This window comes from Osmia lignaria, chromosome 13 (genome assembly GCF_051020975.1).
Source record: "Osmia lignaria lignaria isolate PbOS001 chromosome 13, iyOsmLign1, whole genome shotgun sequence".
NCBI classification, from domain to species: domain Eukaryota; kingdom Metazoa; phylum Arthropoda; class Insecta; order Hymenoptera; family Megachilidae; genus Osmia; species Osmia lignaria.
In genome coordinates, this window is record NC_135044.1 from 3,753,445 (window position 1) to 3,774,255 (window position 20,811).

Genomic DNA, 20,811 nt, shown 5'->3' on the forward strand with positions numbered 1-20,811 from the left:
ATTACGTTTAACTGTGAAACGCTAGGCTCCAATTGGGCCAATCGTACGGGCCAACGATCAGAACGGCTGATGGTCCCGATAAGATCGAACAGAAACTGAGGTTCCTTCTGACTACTTTCGTTCTTAAGTCAAAGATTGCGCCGATCCTTAAATTTTCAAAAATATTCGATTTCTAAGTGAAACTCTAAGTCAAACTAAGTTAATATGGAGGAGATTCCTCGAGGTAACTAAAGCAACAGCCTGTAAGTGGCAAAAGCAACGCGTCCACAGCTAGGTGGATCGCTGTCGAGGCTCGACCGCTCCAGATCCGTCGTTCTAAATTCATAAGTACCGATAGTGCAATCGAGTCCAAGCGGTGGATCGAACGAGGCTTGCTGTTAGGCTTGCTCGCGTGCCACGAGTTCTGCAACGAGCGTGAAAGGGGGAAGAAGAGGAATCGAGCGGTTCGAACGATACGGTGCAACAGGGACGAACGGACAAACTTGGCCGAGGGGAATACAACAACGTTTGCTCAGAGTGGGGCCACGTCAGATACCCTCCTCTGGAAGGAGAGGGAGGTTAGTGAACGCAACTGGACGCCGGTCACTCACCTCTCCGACCATATTGCTCCACATCCACGGAAGATAAAGAGGGGGCGACGGGTGGGCTTGCAGGCAGGCGTGCACCAACTTATGCACCGACTGCGAATCACACGGCTTATGTAATTGCGTGAAATTTCACTGTTCGATCAGCCCTCCTTCCTCGACGCACGTTAAATAATTTCCAGCTGGAGGTTGATTAATCGAGCGAGCAACCGTGGTCAGATTAATTTAGGCTGACGTTTTGGGGAAGTTTCAAAGAAATATCGTGAATCTTTCTCAACCACGTGTCTCTTAATTTGAACGATCTTCCGAACCATGTGGCGATATTGCGCCATTCCTTTTCCCCTTTCGCGATATACTCGTAAACGTAGCCGTGAGATGTAATACATAGAGCGGCCCGAGGGCAGACAAGAGGGGTCCTCATGCTGCGCCGCTGACCGAATAACCAAATTCACGCTCGCCTACTTTCCTCGTTATGTAACGAGCCGTTTTATTCGATCGTAAGAGACCCATTTTTTTCCGTATACCCTAGTCCAGCCAGTTGGGAAAGAAAGTTGCGTGCTGCCGTTTCTCAATTCTTACGAAATCGATTGCATTACGATTCGAGATCAAAGCGACGCCGATGCTCGACGTATTCGACTTAGGAACAAAGGATCCTTGATGAAAAAAAAATAAAAGGAATGGAAAATGAACGCAAGAGTATTGAGTAAACACGAGTTGGTCGTCACGCAACGACGATTGACTTTTCCAGATACACACGCACTCGCGGATACTTTCTCCGACATGGTATTGTGTATTGTTTTCGTGACACTCTCACCGGTAGTTAACCAGTGGTATGCAACAATAACCGCGGTGTGTTAGTGGAAACTTGGTCGTCTGACGAAATTTTGGCGGGAACCGTAGCGACCTAGATCCACTTGCGCCGTGTGGGAACACGGTGTGGATCGAGGTGAGAATGCAAACAGCAGGAAATCGCGTTTCGTTTAATTGCGAACGTTAAAATTCTTGTTAGACCAGCGTTTACGTTTGCCATGCTTCTTGAAATCTAGGTCAATACTCTGCGTGAAAACGTTGGAGTATCTCTGTTATAAAAAAAAAAATAAAGAAAAGAAGTTGTTGAAATATAGGAAGTCTGACACTATTTGAAAAGAAAACTCATAAGTTTAAATGTTGTTCCTCGAGGACTGGTGTACGGTGTTTCGCGTTAGATAAAACTCATTCTACGGAGTGTGGGTTAGGTCAGGTTAGATTAGATTATCTCGAAACACCTTATGCAAAGAAAAGAAAAAAAGGAAAACCGCGTAATGGAAGGCAAGGAGGTCGTGATCGGAAACAACGATCGCCGATGTTCTAACGCCCGTAGCGGACGGGCAAGCCACTTTTCATTCTTCGCTCGTTCCCCGCGGCGATGCACCGGGTTCACTGAACTCGACCTGACCCTCGCTATATCGATGCTAATGCGGGACCACGCCAACGCATCGGGGACCAACCGGTGGACTGTTGCTCGTTACCCGCAAACCGGGCCGCGTGCTGAGCATGCTTCCATCAGCGTGTTCACCGGCCTAACTGCCCCGGAAGGAACGCATCCTTTCGTTGGAACGGGAATATATAGCCAGACTGTAAATCTGCGCTTGCTCGCTCGGCCAACCGCTTTTCATCGCGGTTAGAAGCTGTACATACACTCCCGTCCATAAGTCATGGAAATTAGGATGACGTTGAAAATTCAATAATCCGTTCATTTCATACATGCTACCAAAAATAATAATTGAGCTTTTATACGTGATAATAATTTCGAGTACCCTACTAGAATATATAAAAAGAAATGAAAAGTTGAAATTAAGGTGATGGTGATTCTAGTCACTGGACATCCACCCCATTGGAAATTTTGAGATAAATAGAATTCTATGTCACAGGAAGATTTATGGAGAGAAATTTAAAAATTATTTTTAATTGCTATTCTAAAATAGGAGCGCTTTGCTAAGTCTTTCGTGACTTATGGACGGGGGTGTACATGGGCGCGCACCAACCTCGCGATTACGCCTCGTTCCGTGGCCGTGCGGGATCTAGACACGGTTTGACTACCACGTTTGACAGTTTGACTGCCACGATGCTCGTGAGAAACTCGCCGCTCGATCCTCAACAGGATCGATATTTTTTTTTTCGCTGGCAGCGTGCACGGGTGTTCCAAGCTAACGGAATCTCGATCGGTGAAACATTTCGACCCTCCACACCCTTTTCTCCTCCTCGTCGTGATGGTGTTCCATGGCGAGGATGATTTTTCTAAATCAACTACGAGGGGAATTTATCCTCGGATCGTTCAACTGTTAATATTTACTCGCCCAAATTCTATTTCCAGATCTAAGCCCCGATTGATTTATTTCGGAATAGAATTCTATAAAAATGGTATCCCCGATTGATATAAATTTATAGATATCGAAGAAGAAAATTTTCAATTTTATCAGTACATCCGATTATTAATAATTCCGATTATAAAAATTTCGGGAAAATGTTTGCGCTGTTTGTAAATGTTGAAACGAGCGAAGGAATTCGTATCGCGACTTGCAACGGTCCTGTGCCGTTTTGCTCGCATCTAACGATACATCGACCTCTCTCCTTCTCTCTCTCTTTCTCTCGGTTGGTGGTGGCATGTGCATCGGCTAGTGCCCCGACGGATCTACAGTTAGGCGAACCGAATTCGCGACAATGAACGAGGAAGTCAGCCGCGGACTCACCGTCCGACCTATTTTTAGGATGCCCGCGTAAATTTAAACGACCTAGCTTCAACGCTTCTTCCGCGCCCCGGCCAATGATTCATCGACTTTTTGGAACCGGAAATCGACCCTCTATTTTAGCAACTGCCGGGTGAACGCCCTTCTTCGTGTCGCGTGCCAGCATCTCCCGAGCATTCCGATCGAATAGATACATTTTCATTCTATCTCAAGACCCAATAGATTTTTCAAACGCTTTATTTTCATTCGATTAATTAGTTTAACGATGCGGACACCGTGGAATCTTTGTTCTCACGTTTCCAAAGCAATTTCGTTCAATTCTCATCGATTTATCCCGGTCGAGTGGACACGAACGTATTCGATCGGCTTCGTTACGTGCTCTCGATTCCGATTAACCCGCTTCGATCGATCCAGCACGAGCGTTCGATCTCGCCGATCCCACCCACGCGATTTGCTCGACTTCTCCTTTAAAGGGCACCTGCCACCACGATGAAAGCGAATTTACACAGATAACGCGAATGATATCGAACTTGTCCACCGACGACCAATCATTGTATGCAAATCGTGCTCTTTTTATTTTAGAATTACTCCTCTTGCATCGGTGTAAAACCTTTAATTGACACGCGATTAAGCGACAAAGTGGACGACTTTGTTAATAGAAAAATTGTCTGACGAAGTGATAGAAATTAATGCTAGCGATGTGGGAGGAACAATACCACCTTCGTTTGTTTGCGCAAAGTCAAAGGCGTTCATTTTCATGGCGAACTCTAAAGGAAACTTGAACATAGCTATTCCATTGGTACACAACTACCGCAACGTCGTTAACTAAGGCCAGGAACGAGGCAAAGTACAGGGGCGCCGTATTGGTCGACCTTCTTCGGTCATCGGCTCGAGTGGTCCCAGTTCTTTCGAAATTTTATGGTGCCAGGCGGAAGCTGTTACAATGTCAGCTAGTTCAATAAGACGTTCATCGTCGAATTTATACGAACGGGTAATGAATATTACCTACGGAAGGCTATTCTAAGTCGATTCTGAAAGAGGATCGGTTAACCTTTTAGAACGACGGATCAGTCTTGATTTATTTAGCAATAAATTACTAAATGATTTGGCTCTTTTTAGATAGACAGAAAAACATCATTCACCTTGAAGTTTAATTATTTTTTTCTTTTTGTCATGGAACTACTTTTTCAGAGTTTTAATTATTTCAGCGAAATAATGGCCCCAGAAAATTATTTCTCGATTTTTAATCGTTTTATCGTATCCTTTCGAAGGATGGATCCCCAAAGATGACGCGAATAAGAAGGAAACCGTTCGGCTCTTCCGGTTCACGGCAAGACCTTGAACATCGTCGGCGTTCACAGACACTGGCCCGGTATTTTCGACGCGATACTCATTCCTGAGACACGCGGGGGGACAACAAGCGGGGCCGTTGACCTGAACATGGCCGTCACGGCGTCGTGGACTCGTGCAAAATAATTCGCAAAGGATTCTGCGGAGAGGACAAGTGACGTGGACACGGTGGCACCGTTCCGGCCAACTTTACGATACCACAGCGTCCCGGAAAAAGGGGTCGAAGACCCCGAAGCCACGCTCCTCTACGATTGTAGATCCCGTTTGAGGAAGTTTCAGTGACTTCGAAACGTTCCAAACGAATCCTCCACGATTATTAGAGATACCTTTTCGAGAAGAGCAACTGGACCTCGGTCGATTTACAAATGATTAGCCTTAATTCATCCATTTCGTATTTTTTAAAAAATGAAACTCGAGTAATAATCACTTGCAGGTGAAAATGGCACAGATGAATGAAAAAAATGTTAACCCTTCGATGACCTGGGCCATGATAGTTAAGGGATGAAGCTGGATCTTGAACTTTGATTAGTTATTTAGATCATCACAGAAATAAATAGGCTTTTTCATCTGGAAAAATAAGTCGAAAACTCATCTATCTAAAAATTCGATCATTCGAATTGGACACGGGGGTCCAGACACACCCAAACAGTCTAGCGGTCAGCCACGACATCCGCTATCGGCGTTGGCGAGCTTTTCGGCGATCCGCGTGGCGATGACAAGCGTAAAGGAGCCCACGAACGGAAGGAAAAAAAGAGCGTCCTCGGTTGAAGGTGTCACTGACTCCCGTACGTAGGTGATCGACCTCCATAGTCCCCACCTTGCACGCTTCGCTGAGAACCTCCGTCCCTTACCTTCTTCTCTTCCTCTTTCTCTGCTTGCCACTGTTGCCCCTCTTTCCTCCAACCGTCTGCGAACGCGTACACGGCAGTGACGTAACGCCGGTTATTCAACCTGGTTGCTTGGCCAGTGACGAAATGCCAATGCCCACGCTCGCCTCCGAGAAAGTTCCTTTTTTGCTTCCATTAACTGCCACGAAAACGTTCGAACTTCGTTTATCAGGGAAATAGACGGGACTTTCGATGTATATTTGGGGGGGACCAGGTGCTAGGGAATTTGGGGATGTTTCTAAGATGATGGGAAACCGATGGAAATTTATGTTAATCGAGAGATATGATAATATTTTGTTTAGAAGATGCTGTTAGAAAATTTTGTAATTAAATAATATGACCTGTAGACTTAAGAAAATCTAGGGATCCCTAGATAAATTGATAGATATCCAAGATTAGAGACGAAATCGAGCGTGTTTAGAAAAATCTCTGGAAGACTTCAACAACATCGTTTGACGCCTGTGTTCTAAGTGTGAGTTAGAAACGGAACTAGTAGGAAACCTTGAACCTCTTCGGGTACAACAACTCCAAATGTCTGTCACGAAGCGCCAGATTTGGGGGGATTTCGTTACGTAAGCTGGTAAGCGGAGGAACGAATCTGCCTCTGGCTTGGTCAGAGAAAGAGAGAAAGTTATGTGGAAGCGGTCGCCGTCTAACGCGAATCTAACGCGTCAGAATAAGAGGGGGCCAGAAGGTAAGGGGGTCAGCCTAAATTCATAGGTCCTAGACCGAGCTGCGAACGAAAGTGTTTACTGTTTACAGTCGTTACTTTCGGGCTTCGCGACCACGTCATCGTGGCCCCGTTAGCAGCTGTTAGAAACTGTTGACCAAAAGTCAGTGGATTAGAAAGAGTTAGAGCCAGTGTATCGTTTCGTAGCCCAAACAATCTCGGCGTCAATTTCATTCAACTTTCTCTTTTCAGATATCGTATTCTATGCTTTTCTAATTATCAAACGATCAAGGTAATATCAAAGTATTTGCCCGACCGATCAAACGTTCAGCGAAACTTAACAAAATGGCCGTACGCCTGTCGGAAGTGGAGTGGTAAGCGCTCCTGATCCGTCAGCTCATCAAGATTCGGCGAATGACGCAAAGTGACCGCGGAAAGTTCGATCGTTTGCTCGAAGGTCCTGGCACGTGCGTGCCGAGCTGCGATTCCGTTAGCCGACAGGATCCTGGTGTACGCGCGTCAAGGATACACGCGCCGGCAAGCGTACGGTTGCACACGCTGAGCGGTGAGTGACCTATGGCTCCTCCGCTGGCTGCCCTCAGCGGACAATCCGTGTCAACGCACTTGGCTTTACACGAGTACCGGTGTCCTCGTGTCGGACCACGTGTACGAGCAACGTATTCGCGAAAATGGGACCGGTTTTTCGCCGACCACCACCAGCGACTTCTTTCGAATCCATCGAGAGAGGGAGTCCCAATTCGACCGCGTTCCGCACTTTCGACGTCGCCGCTCCTAAACGTAATCGTGACGTAACTTTGCCGAATTTCGAGCCGACCCGAAATCGCGGGGACCTCCGGTTGCCCTTACCGATGGTGAGAAACACCTCGAAGAAGGGGAAACGTAAGAGCCGCTAGAGCCGAAGCTGTTTTTTGTTGGCGATTAGCGTAACGGTGAATCCTTAGGCAAGATCAAGGAACGCTGGTGTCCACCATCGAGAAACTATCCGACTGCTGTTTAGACTGATCCTCAACACAGCTTTCCTATATTTCAATCCCTTTTAGACTTTATAGGGGACTTGTTCAAAACGACAAAGGGGTTTAAGAAAATTTGATGATGTTAAGGAAGATTTGAAAGCATATCAACTGATGTTGGATAACGTACGTAAATGAAACGTAACTTGCCAAATAAAACACATTTCTAATCTTCGGATCTTTATGGGTCAACCGCATCAATCAGAAGCACCGGTTGCCAAAACAAGCAGGAAACGGTGACTACAAAGTGGAACGTAAACAAGTTGGGTTCAATGACCCGGGTGCTTCGTCATTAGCCGCCAGAAATTTCATTAAGGGCGCTTAGCTATTGCGCAAGAGATTAGGATCATCAGGGTGTTGTTCATCAGCGTACTCTAGACTGGTGAACGGGACAAGTGTCTACCAGAGTCCATGGAAATTTTTTAACCTGTCTAACCACAGTGCAGAGTCGAACAGCTTCCTTTCTATTCGGCTGTGGTTCCGTTTTCGCCTAACGGAACGTTATAGAAGTTTCGAGCAATCTTTAGAAAAAAGAAGAATACCGGAACAAATTTCGAGATAATTAATTATAATTATCTAGGAAAATTCACAAACCTTTCGAAAAGTGGTCCATATGATTTCAAAGCTTTCTCCGTTCATCTGAACTGTTTACGAAGTCATTAACACTTCGAAACAGAAACTCGAAGAGCGGAAGCGATCAATCAATCCGAGTTGCAGCAATATTCTGCACGTCAGACGATGACCGTAGGACGTTACCATTTGCAGGCAATGGACGATCGCTTATAAAAGTAGAAACTAGGCAGATTCGACCCAAGTGGATAGGTGGACGATCGAAAATAATCCAGCTTTCGTAAGACGTTTCGGTCCAGTGCGGAAAGCAAGGCCATCAGGGTCGTAGGCATCGTTAGATGGCCTATTTGCTGACAGAGAAATAATGCACCGTTTATCATAGGTGCATTATCGTTAATTAAGAAGTAAAAAATAAAGTAGAGGAAAAAAGTTGAGTCAGAACCTTCGGTGAATTTCAATTACTTTGTCGTTGCATTAATACCTACCTGAAGAAAGAATCGGTGGCTTCAAACTATTTATTAATTTTTTGTTACGAAAGTAGATCGTAAGCATAATTTTATCTTTGAATGAAACTTGAATATTCTGAATTTTGTAATTTATTCCGTTAGACGTGACAGTCACTGCTTCGATGCAGAACGGCCTTCGAGTAGAAACCATTTATCTTGATTTTACTTGACTTACATCGCGTTTTCCACCGCGTCATCGTTTTACAACGATCAGATGTTGCATTTTTTTTTTCCTTTTCTCTTTTTTTTAAGGAAACCTTGCGTGTACACGGCGAAAGTAACGACGCGCTCGCGAGCAAGACGTTTTACTTTCAATCGAAAGCCTTTCTTCGATGTTCCTGGTGAAACGATCGAGCACTTCTTCCGACTCGCTTTCTTCCTCGACTAGTTTACTCGCAAGTGGTCATTGATTCTCGATTCCCATTAAGGGAGCATTGATGGCAAATGGTATATTGATGATAGTGCACGATCCAAATGACTTGAAATTTGGATATTTTCATAATGAAGGATATTTAACAAAAAAAAAATGTCAAATCTTTTAGGATAACGTAAAACAAAGCTGAGATCTTCAGCTTGCGATATTTTCTAAAGGAGGACTATGTAAGTTTCAGGATCTCTCTTCGGCAACTTTCAAATTAAATATGTCGAGCGACACCATGATCAAATGGTCCACGTAAAACGTACAGTTTCTGATATGAACGAGCATACGTGGCGTCTCTAACGCGTGAAAGTAAGAGCCGTCTCCATGTACACCGGCCTTGATTCGACCGGGGTTACCGTCCGACATCCAGGACGGCCGAGGCCCGTTTGACGTTGCTCAACAACAAGGTGGATATCGTTAATGCGGCCACCTCGCGAGCCGTCGTGACGAAATTCCTGTTACCGACTCTTTAACGCCAGCCTTTAGAAGGGGACTCCTCTCTATATTACAGATTCTCTGATATAATAAACTTTATATCCTTCTGATTTTTTATTCGCGATTTCATTGACAATTTTGGCTCATTATCTTTTATAACATGATTATAAAAGAATGTTATAATTGGGACTGGAATATTATAAATTATTTTTATAACCTTTTGCATAAAGATACAAATTTTTATTTTCCCTGCCGCGAGAACCTCGATTTCATTATGCGTTTAAAATAAAACGTTAATCGAGCGCGTAATTTGTGGTTACAGAACTTTTTCCAGAAGATTTAATTGACTTCTTAAGCGAACACGTAACGCGATCGAGGGAGCATCGAGGAGAAAGAAAAAGAAAAATGTTTAAAGGATATTGTAGTTATTCAGGAATTTATTCCACCTGCGACCGCAAATCGCCTGACCGCAATCCCCGCTGGCTATACCGATCTGTGTATTGATTAAGAAATTGCGAATAAGTTATTCAATCGTTATGGTATGTGAATCACCCGTATGACACACAGATCTATAACAAAGAAGTCAGTCTATTAACGGTGTCTATGGATAAAAAAATCGGGTTAATTAAGGCTGCGTGTGCGTCACAACTTCGAACTAATTTTCCTATGCATAATTAATATCTACAGCCTTCCCCCGCTCGATTTCTGCATAATATATTCATAGAAAAAAACAGTTTCTAAATATTCTATTCAAGCGAGGTGCAAATAAGGGCTGTCTGTATTAAGTAATTTAATAATTACATAATACAGAACCTTTCTCCGCTGACCGAAACGTCTGAAGAATCAAGTTCTCAAAGCGACCCACTGAACGATCCCATCCAACCCCGTTTATATGACATAACTCACGGAGGATGAGTCAGCAGCGTGGCGAAGAGAATTTCGTGGCGGGAAAAGAAATGTCGCCGTGAAGACGACCAGGTCAGAGCTGCTTTCTCCTCCAGAGGAACGAGCAGCAGAGGAGCAGCAACAGCTAGCAGCTGGTAGCAGTGATCGAGAGTAAAAGCGGAGAAAGAAGAGAGAGAGAGAACAACGTCAGGGAGAAAGGTGAAAGCACTCTCACCTCGACTCGTAGCCACGAACGATCTTTTCGGTTTTTATGCTGTTCTCCACCGAGAATACGATTCGTCTGTTGCCTCCGGGACACCTTGCCCCAGTTAACTCGTCCACCCGATTTGTCTCTACTTCCTGACGTGATTTATTTAGCCATTTTCTATAAAAATTCCTCGGAATATAATGGAGGATAAATTATAAGGAAATTTTTATTAATTTTCATTTAAGGTTCATCGAGCTTAATACCTTCTGATCTAATATCAGTTTAGAGAAGAGGCTAATTTTTCAGACGAACACTTTTCATACGACGTGATCCCGGAAGTCGGGTCCAATTTTGGCCAACGTTGAAAGTCTTGAAAGGGATAAAGAGACGTCGATAGCGGACGTAGACCTAGCGAGCGGTTCTGTTGTGCTCGTAGAACAGAACAACGGCTCTGAGAAGCCTTTGTGAAGCGTTGCGAAACGCAACGGGCAGGCAGCCGCTAGTGCACGCTCGTATCTATTATTACGTGAATTTTTTTTTTTTCTCTTTCCCGGGACTCAGGGCCGTGGCGAGTGTAGCCTTCCATCGGGATCAGGTGTCCGGCTCGCGCCTACTCACCTGAGCGGCTCGATTAAAATGAGATTAAACGGTGATCGACGTAACGATCTCGATCCGTGTCGCGGGCGTGAACGGGACAAGGAAAGCCTGTGTGAGGCATCCTTGAATCGAGAAAGCATGGATTTTAGTATAGAAAAATAATTTGCTATTGCCCTCCGCCAATCAACTGATCAGAATAGTAAGGATTTGATGCTTTATGCATCTACCTTTGGTTTCGTTCAAACTAAAGCCCTTCGATTGTAACGAACGTAATTGAAACAGGATGAAGAACCGTTTAACAGGACACAACGCTTGACTCCTGACAGATAAATGCCTTTATGTAATGCTGCCAGACTTCTAGTCTGGATAAAGAGACTTAAACCGTTGCGCAATGACCCCGTTGCACGTTTCGGCCGGGCCGTGTTGGGAAATCCATCGTGTCGTTAAAAATGTGGGCCATCGGCACATTCTCGATCCACGAAAACAAGCTGCGGTTCGAGAACGAGCACAGCGACTACGTTCTATCCGCTTTTTGATCTGCCCTTTCAAATCTCAGATCTTTAACTAACGTACAAGAAAGAAATATCAAAATTTAGCCTAAGTTGCAGGTAATTACGCTTAATTCCCTGGAGAATCTGATGGTTACTATCGAAATTTCCTCGAATAAGTTCAACCCTGAGCTATTTCCATGACGATAGTAGCGCTAAGCAAACCATAACTCTATGTAAATTAACATTCAACCCGTTTGTTAAATAAGTACTTAACACATCCCCCTAAGGCTGAACGTACAGGATAGGTTTCATTCTATACCGAGGATAAACCGCTAACTACAAAACTGTCCATAATCTGACAATACGAAGCTTTCTACGAAAAGCCAGGTAGTTATGTATTCATGAGGTAAGGTGTTAGCAATGAAGCCAGGTCATTTTCCTGAGAAAAGGTGAGGAACTTGGGAAGACCAAGGCAGCCACGCGGACGATCGTAGCGCCATCGAGCAGCGCATCGTGGAAACTCTTTAACAGGTATATATCGGTTCGTGGACGCTAGGTGGCCAGGTAGGCTGACCCTGGTAGCGAGCAATTCCAATGTCAATGAGCACGTGAGCCCCGCTCGAGGAAAAATCGATACGCCTTAGTGTCAAAGCTTTTCCCGGCAAAAGGGAGGTAGCTGCATATGTGAGAACCAGTCCGCGAATACATCAACTGTCAAATGTTTACCTAATACCCCATAATACAAATAAGGTCCCAAACCTCTGATAGGCTAGGTACTTTCCCACTATCCTTCATCAGCCACAAAAAGCACCGAAGATTATCAATAAATACAAAGTGCCATAGCTACATGGTATAATACTTTACTGGATCATCGAACCTGATGAAAATAACCTACTCCTACATTGTCACACTCTAATTATTCTTCACAACTTGCAATGGTCCGCTAAGCAAGCACCCGGAAGCGTTAAGCTCTAATCCTAAGAGACACCATATCAAAAGTTCCACCAATTTCATCTCCATATGTCCCAGTGACAGAAAGAAATGACTGGAATAAAAGAATAAAGCAACGAACCTCTGATGCGTTGACGACGCCTCTCAGGATTCTGTGTCTGGTTGGTGTCCTTGCATGCCACTGTTCCGGTACTGTTCCACAGAGTTGATTCCTGACCGATAGGGTTCTCCGTTCTTCCCTTCGCATACGTGTGCATACGTGCACGCGTAATTGTCGAGCAAAAATTAGCCATGCGTTTGTTTATGGAAGATATAGAGGATAGAAGTAACCGCGTATGGGGCCTCTTTTTAGGGCAGAGCTGTTCTATGGGGTTCGGAGCGACGGTGTTTCTGCTGCGATCGATCATCCTATTTTCGACCGGATCATCGCATGCCACGGTCGCTGACATACCCGCACTAATGACAACGTATCGGACACTGTTGGCGTCGCGTACTCGAGGGTTCATGTCCATGAATGGGGTGGAGGGGTGGCTGACAGGGTGAACCGGCGAACGCGCACGCGTCAGGCGTACCCACGCGATTTCGCTTGTGCACTAAGCTACCCTTCCTCGGCGATTCTTTTTTGAACCCGTTCCTGTGCGTAGGACTGATGACGCACGACCTATGCTTGCTGGGACATTTACGACCCGGCTCCTGTTTTTCGAAACGAGCGAAATTACACCGTGATTTTCTGCTCTTTTAGAAGAACATTTAGAGCATACGAAACTGCACGAGAGGCAGAGAGGTGCGAATTTACGGGCTGTTACCTCTTGGACTTTTATCCGGGAAGGGTGAAATGAGTTTAAGGGATAACGCGTGTGGAAGATAATAGTGGACGTTGGACGTATTTTTAGTTGGGGATGTTTGCATGGAAGTGTTTAATTTTGACAATCTATTTTTTTGGCGATGCACCATTGTATACGTTTAAGTTATGGATTGCAATTTACCCAGCTACCACCGTTCCAAGATTGAATACAGAATATTAAAAATGTAATTAATATTTAAATACAACTTTAGAGATTGTACAGTTCATATTGTATTAAAATTATAATAATAGCGTTAGACTTTTTGTTGCAAAAACTTTTCTAACACTCTGTATATCGTATCTTTAACCTCGAACTTGACATCGACGTAAAGCAGACTATTTTTACAACGGCTTGTCGCAAGCTAATTTTGCCTGAGGATTCGCGTTGATCGTTTAATCTGCGATTAATTAGCGGATTACTTACGACTGATAAAAGACACGCCAAGAAGATGAACATCGACTTACCTGTAACAAAAAAACAACGTATTATAAGTGACAAGTTAACGGTCGAAAACAAAGTTTTAACGAAACGATAATGACCGAACTACATGAAAATTTCAATTTTATGGGAAGAGTTTTTTTACTCGGATCATAAATACCTCACCTTTGTTTCGGTATTTTCGTTTCGCTGTCAGCGTTGCACAATTGAGCAACGCGCTTTTATGTTACCTCACGCACAAGTGGGGCACGATCGACCAAGAATAGATATTCCACGCAGAAGAAATTTCAGTGATAACGTGTAACCGCGTAGAAATATTAATTTTACAACTTTTTCACAGAAGGAACGCAAAATTATAGAAGTTACACTTTAGTTAGAAAACTTCAAATTATCATAATTATATTTAAATTTCAGAAACGAATCCTCCATATTTTTCGGCTTTAAAATGATTTTGTATTCGCTATGTAAGGGTTAAATACCATAATACCGTAATAATGAACAAAGTTCCTCGCTGAAACCATAAACCATCCTTAAAATCCAACACCGGAGAATCATACTTCCACCTGGCTTAAAATTTAACCGAGTCCCATCATAAAATCAAGAATAAACCCCTAAACGAGGATCGTTCATCGTTTACGAGGTCGAAATCTTTATTGCACCCTCGCATCTGACCCTTCGCCCAGCTCGAAGGGACCTTCCGGTCGTCGTACCTAGAGCATACTGGGAACTTGAAATTTCCCGCCGAAACGAGACCGGTCCTTCTGGTATCTATTAAGTGATAACGTTATCAGGAGAAATTTGCACATCCCGATACCGACTCACGAGTCGCGAATTTCCTGTTATACCGACTCGCGGCTCGTAATTCGCGAAAGGATGGTGGCGCCTCCACGCAGAACGCGTCAGAACCTTTTCGCGATTGCGGTCACATACAAACGCGTCTGTAGGCTTACGAACATTCCCATCGCCCTTTTCAATCTTACACTTTGTAATCCCTTCAATTTTGATGCAACGTGGCACTCTGGAATTCTCCTAGATTCTACCTGAATTTTTTGGAGGAAAAATTCAAATGGAATGAAACTCAACCCCTTCAGAGAGAGCGTACCAAGCCTCCCTTATTTCTTAGAGCGACGCGTTTCTTTCTTTCATTTATTTTCTCAGCGATGCAAATGGCCATTTTATAATTAAACATCCCCGCTTCTGAGACACTGTATCAACGTATTCTCGGATGGAATAGAATCGAGCCACTACATAGGTGTTGGTGCACCTTGGAAACTCACCTACCTACCGGGTCGTTGACCGGGCGTTAAGGAAAGTGGGACGAAGCAAACAGCACTCGGCGTTAATGCACGAAGGCCTTGAGAGATCACTGACGCATGCGTCCGTACAGAAAGATCGAGAAAGACCACCCTGTGAAGGAGGAACGATAGAGAAACGTGCAAAGAGGAGAGCAACGGAGTAACTCGTCCTTTCTCTTTGATCGCGCAAGCACAACAACGAAGCCTACGAAGAACGAGGAAAAATCCCGTCGCAGCGTCGTTCGTCCCGACGCGACGCATTTGCCACCCCCTTTCTTTGCTCCCGTTCCTCCGCGTCCTCTCTATGTAATCGGTCTTTTCGATCGCGAAGGGGACAGCCGCGCTAATTTTTAATATCGACAACGTGAAAAGTGGAACGGCGAACGACCTCGATTCATCGTCGCAATTTTTCTTTTTCTTTCATTCTTTCCACACTTCCCCCTGCCCCGCTGCTTCGCATCTCGACCTCTTTCGGCCGAGCTTTTCATCGAAACGAAGGATAAAGTTAATTGGTCGAAGAAACGGGGAAAATACCTACGTTCCAGGAAATGTTTCAACCCCTCTTTCGAATTACGAAAGCTGTAGCGATATCAAAAATATTTTTTTCTAGAAACAGTGAACGATGGTTTGAATACTAAAAAACGCGACGCAGAAAATGGTGGCAGACGCCCGTACGAATTTCGAACGTCGGCGACTAAAGGTGCGTTGACATCGTTACGTCAACGCGATGGTTAAATTGGTCCGAGCGCGTTGCGGAAACTAACGCGCGACTTATGTAAAGTCCGCGAACTTACATACGGTGGGTGTGACGAAACGAGCGACAAATACCTGAATTTGTAATAAAACGAAAAGTGCATTACACTTTTGAATTAGACAAGCTCTATTCAAATATCTCGTAATTAAATAATTCGTTTAATTTTGATAAAATACAGACAACCTTCCCTTGAACGGTTCGGTATAATTCTCCTTGGTTTCTGCTCTCACCCCCATTCGAGTCGGCTGAAACGCATCGAAGCGAGGGGCACACGAGTAGACAAATGAGCCGGTTAATTGAACCGTTTAAGTCGATTTGATTCGCCTGAATTGCATCGAGAGCCAGCCCCGGACGACCAAATAAATTCGATAGATTACGAAACCGGCCGGTTTGCCGGAAGTCGAACGGATCCGCGGAGGCAATCCAGCACGACGGCAACGACAACTTAGCACGCTTGTGTGATGTCAATCGGTGCCTCTCTCGGGAAAGTGAAAGCACAACCGACGGCGTGTTGTAAGCTTCATGGTTACACGATGCCTCGAGCGACGTTTCGACCCGTCTGAAAAACCCTCCTCCAGCTCCATAGAGTACATATTTACTCATCTAAATTGTTTCCAATCAATGAAACACCAACGCCGATTCATTTATAACATCATCTGTGCGTAAATTTCCAAAAATTCGCCGTTTATCCATTGGAAATCAACGCATCCTGGCCTCCAAAGATGCACCACTTTCCAACAGTCCGATCACGCACGGCACACGTGTGCATACGTGCCGATGAAAATAAGAACCGCGTGCTTTCGCACCGTGCGTTGCCGAAATTTCACTTGGAACCGGTCGAAATTCCTCTAGAAAGTCGATCGCGGATTACATTCTTCGAACGGTGCCATTTAACCGGTGGCCGGTGCATCGTGCGCGCGATGCAGCCTGGTGCAGCACGCAATCGGCCGACGAGTTACGCAAGGGGACGGAAGGCGAAACGAGTGCACGAATCGAGGGTGTGCGAGTTACGCTCGAACGAAATGGCAGATCGATCAACGGATAACACTCGAATAGAGAAAGCAACAAGCCATTACCGTTATTCTTTCCCTCGTTTGCCTCGCTGGTCGACGACCCTAAATGAAATATACTTGCGTAACGCGCGAACCACCGGCTAACTACTGCGTTCGGTCTAATCCCCTGCTAACCGAGTACACTTCTAACCCGATGCATTATGCATTTTTTCATAATGATCAAGTACCGTAAGAATGCAAATCGCGTAGAAAAATGATAGAATTCCTTGGGGGGTGGTTAGATTCGAAACGGTAGGGATGGAAGAGCTCCATAGTCGCGCGCAATTTCGGAAATGCCGTTGGTCCGGTTCACGCGTGTTCTAATTCAAGGAAATCGATGTTACGGTAACGCATAAACAGGAACAGAGGGTGGTGGCGGAGCAAGAGGGTTGCTACGTGGGATCTGTGTCGCGGTTGACCGGGTTAGGGATCGTGACGCGAGGAGTTCGTTGGCCTCGCGACCCGATACCAGCGACCCCCGGGATTTCTGGGGTCGAACGAGAGAGAGAGGTAGCGAGGAGAAGCTGTCTTTATTACGCTCCAAGACGTATCTGTCTTTTGCAAAGCCGGAAAATTTAATATAAGCCGATTTTCTCTGTTACTTTCATCGCGAACGATCTTCGTCCCGATTGCTTCGCGATCGAAACTAATGGAATTCACCGAGGGAATATTTAGCAGCTTGAAATAATTTAACCGGTTATTTCTAGGGAACGTTTCGTTTATTCAAATGAAATTTTATGAAATGCTTTTCGTTAATCGTATCTACTGTTATTTCTGTGTACGCTCTTGGAAGAGGATTTAGATGGAGGAAGTAGAATCAGGAAATAAGGAAGCGAGGGTTGATTCCTCGCAGGTCAACCACGTGTATGAAAGAAAGCAATCAGGTGGGAGAGGGATGGTAGGGTGGAAAGGCACCCCGGGGAAGGTTGACCCTTCGACCTTTGACTAGGGGAGGGGAAACGTGACATCTAAGTTTATTTCGAGAGCGGGGAAAGCGTGATTCGTCACTCGGATCGACATCGAGTGAGTCAGATTTACGTTTAATCCTCGAACGCGACACGTGTCGATTCGGAAATAAACGGGGCACTAAAATAGTGACTAAATCGGTAAGAAATTAAGTGAACGACTCGATGAAAGATAAATACTCTCGACGATCGTTCTGCTATTAAACTGCACCAATCACCCGCAATAATTACACAATATTTTCCAATTACCGGAATTCCTCGAGAAGAAGAATGTTAAACAGCGCCACAATCATAAATCTCTTATCTATTCATCGAACAATAAAGGGGGAAAAAAAAGGCAACTAATCACCGTGGTGAAGGGGAGTACAAAATCGATCCCGTTATCGGCTCGCTAATTAAAGACGACCGCTTGCTAGATCGCGAGAAAATATGCTGTAACAGGATAAAAAAGATCGAGCTGAACGTGTAGATATTGAAAAAAAGAAAAAAAGTCAAACGATCATGCACGACGTGTCTCGCGTTGTCGCCGGCAATTTACTTAGTCACGTCGAGTGATTAACCGTTAGCTTACTAATTTGCATATTGCACAATCAACACGACCGGACGAGTATTAAACGGGCGCCGGTTAAAAATCGCAACGATTTCTCGGTCGATCGCGAGGAGTTCGTCGCGGATCGACGACCGCGTCCTTCGAAGCCGGAATAATCCAAGGGTTTGTCGACATCGAACGAGGATAATCGACGTTTATCCATTCTGTTTCTTTCTTTTCTATTTTTTTTCTTTTTTCTCTTCTACTCTACATGTCACCAGATTTTTCTTAGCTCGAATCGACATCTGGGTTGTTGCTCGATTATCGTAATCAACGAGAGCGTTCACCATGTATCGTGTTAGGAAATAATTGATCGAGTTTATTGCACGAGTTATACCCGTGATTGAGAAATGATTGTGATAATTTTCTTGTAAAATTGCAAGTTTTTTTCATCGAGGATTCGTTAGTAATTGGGGCGTTATTGAATCAATACCAGATTGAAAATTCTGATACACGAATAAAATTACCATTTTTCTGATCTATCCAACGTAATTATGATGGAACAATGGGATTATTTGTGTTCGAATTACCAATTGTATTATATCAGCTTGCGGAAATGATTTTTAGATAGAGTCAATAACAAAGACACGATTGATACAAATGTGTTATAGAAAGAAGGTGAAAGTTACTTGTTTCTTTTGTTGCTGGGAATATCTGGAAATGTTGGTTACCTATTTCTCGCAATACAATCGGTAATAAAATAGATACATAACTGCATTATGTAACTGGTAATATAAATATTAAAAAGTCAGTAATTAAAATTCAGAATTAATTTACAGGAACGAAAGTGGGGTTTTATAATTTACAATCGACAGACGAACTTTTACTAAAACGTTGCAGAACGAATCTCATTGTTTTTATTTAGATTGCTATTTAAGAAATCAGAGTTTCCATAAAATATGGTAAAGGAAATCTTGGTCGACCTTCTCTTGCGCAATCAACGAAAAGTGGTTCACCGAAGACACCGAAGATCCTCGAACGAACACTGGCAAAGTTTGTCCATTCGGCGAAAAGAAACGCAGACGGTGTAATATATTACTAGTGCACCAACGTAGAAAGTAAATTAACGGCCTCGTCGAATGTGAAAGTTGTGCCATTTCGCACACTTTCCACGAGGCGAACGCGTTCAAGCAGCGACGAGGAGCTTTTGCAACACTCGCAAACTGTCGCGAATCGTTGCGCAAGTCAAAGTGTACCAGATCGTTTCTCTGTTGCACCGATCGCGCTACGAGATTATTATTAATTATAGTTGACTCGCGACTATCCAAGGACGTCCCCTTATTTTCTACACGTGGTTCGTTCACCCCGATATCCCCGTTATCAGGCTGCGATCACCGGTCGCTTTTAACAGCTCGTTATCGTTCGCGCGAGCCACACTTCACGTTTCACTAGCCACGTGAATGGGCAACGGGGACAATTTATAATGATTCCATGTACATATCTGGCTCTTTATCCACAATTTTCAGGCGAGTCTTTCTTGCAGAAGTAGATACAATTTTCTGGAAAGTCGTGGATGGAAGTTTGACGAAGTCTGATTAAGTTTGATGCTCGTTAATTTCAATTGTTCTTATCAGAAAATTTATGCTAGCTGAATATGTTCTTCATGGAACAGGAAAATAGCGTGGTGCTATCGTGCAACGGTAGAAAACCAGTAAATCACAAGGAACGCTAATAAACAGACAACCATGTTTCGAACAGGATTTCTTTAAAGGCTGAGCGCTTCCCTTGTACCAGCCTCTGTCGTACAATTTGTCTAGAAACCCCTTTATAAACATTTTTTATTATCCCGCCTGTTTCAGATTTTTTTTCAGCTTCGAGAAGCGATAAAAATTCGCAGAACCGTAAAAAGACGACGGATTCCGAGGATACGCGTAACACAATAGCCTTCCATGTTTTCTGAAAGAAAAATATAGCAAGCTATGTGATTTACAAGTGGAAGGGTTTACAGGGCCCTAGGATATCCTTCCAATAACGGTAGAAAAGAAACAAAACGAATGACAGTCCATCGCCGACCGTAACTGTACCTAATGAAAAGGGAAGGGTTCGTCGTGCGTAGCTACCCAGTAAAAATAAAAAAAAAAGGGGTAAAACATGGGTAACGGGTTTAAAAAGGCCAAGTCGGAAAGTCAATTTCTTTTCTAGCTAATCCTTTCGCAAATAACATAGTCCTGTCCCCTCGTAAACGCGTAAACACTCAAAGGATTAGAAGTTGCGCACCCTTCTTTTTTCATTTTTTATTTCTTTAAAACGCCTCTTTCCGGCCCGTTTATTTCGAATTGTCGACAGGAAAGCGGATTAAGGTGAAGACGGTAAGCATAAAAAGCAGTAAAATGTTTCAGTTTTTTAGCCGACTCTGGGTTAACGTTCTTTTCAGACCCGGCAACCTCTTAATTTGGAAGTCACTGGAACGCGTTTTCCTTTCCTACTTTTCTTCTTCTTCTTTGCTCATTTTTTTGGGATTATTTTTCGCTTGGCTTTGCTTCTGGAACGACCACGCGTTTTTTTATCGATTCAGTCATTTCGAAAACGTTGCGAGGGATAGTAAAAGTTAAAAAATCGTT

General features: G+C 44.1%; 1 protein-coding gene and 1 long non-coding RNA gene across 3 annotated transcripts in view; both read right to left on the reverse strand.

Annotated features, from left to right (window-relative positions):
* E75 (ecdysone-induced protein 75) overlaps positions 1 to 20,811 on the reverse strand; it is a 67,226-nt gene that overhangs the window by 32,348 nt on the left and 14,067 nt on the right. The window lies entirely within an intron of this gene.
* The window catches only part of LOC143305240 (uncharacterized), a 62,781-nt gene continuing 55,469 nt past the window's right edge, over positions 13,500 to 20,811 (reverse strand). The window contains exon 3 of the long non-coding RNA XR_013063253.1: positions 13,500 to 13,621. This is a non-coding gene — a long non-coding RNA (uncharacterized LOC143305240). The remainder of the gene's footprint in view (positions 13,622 to 20,811) is intronic.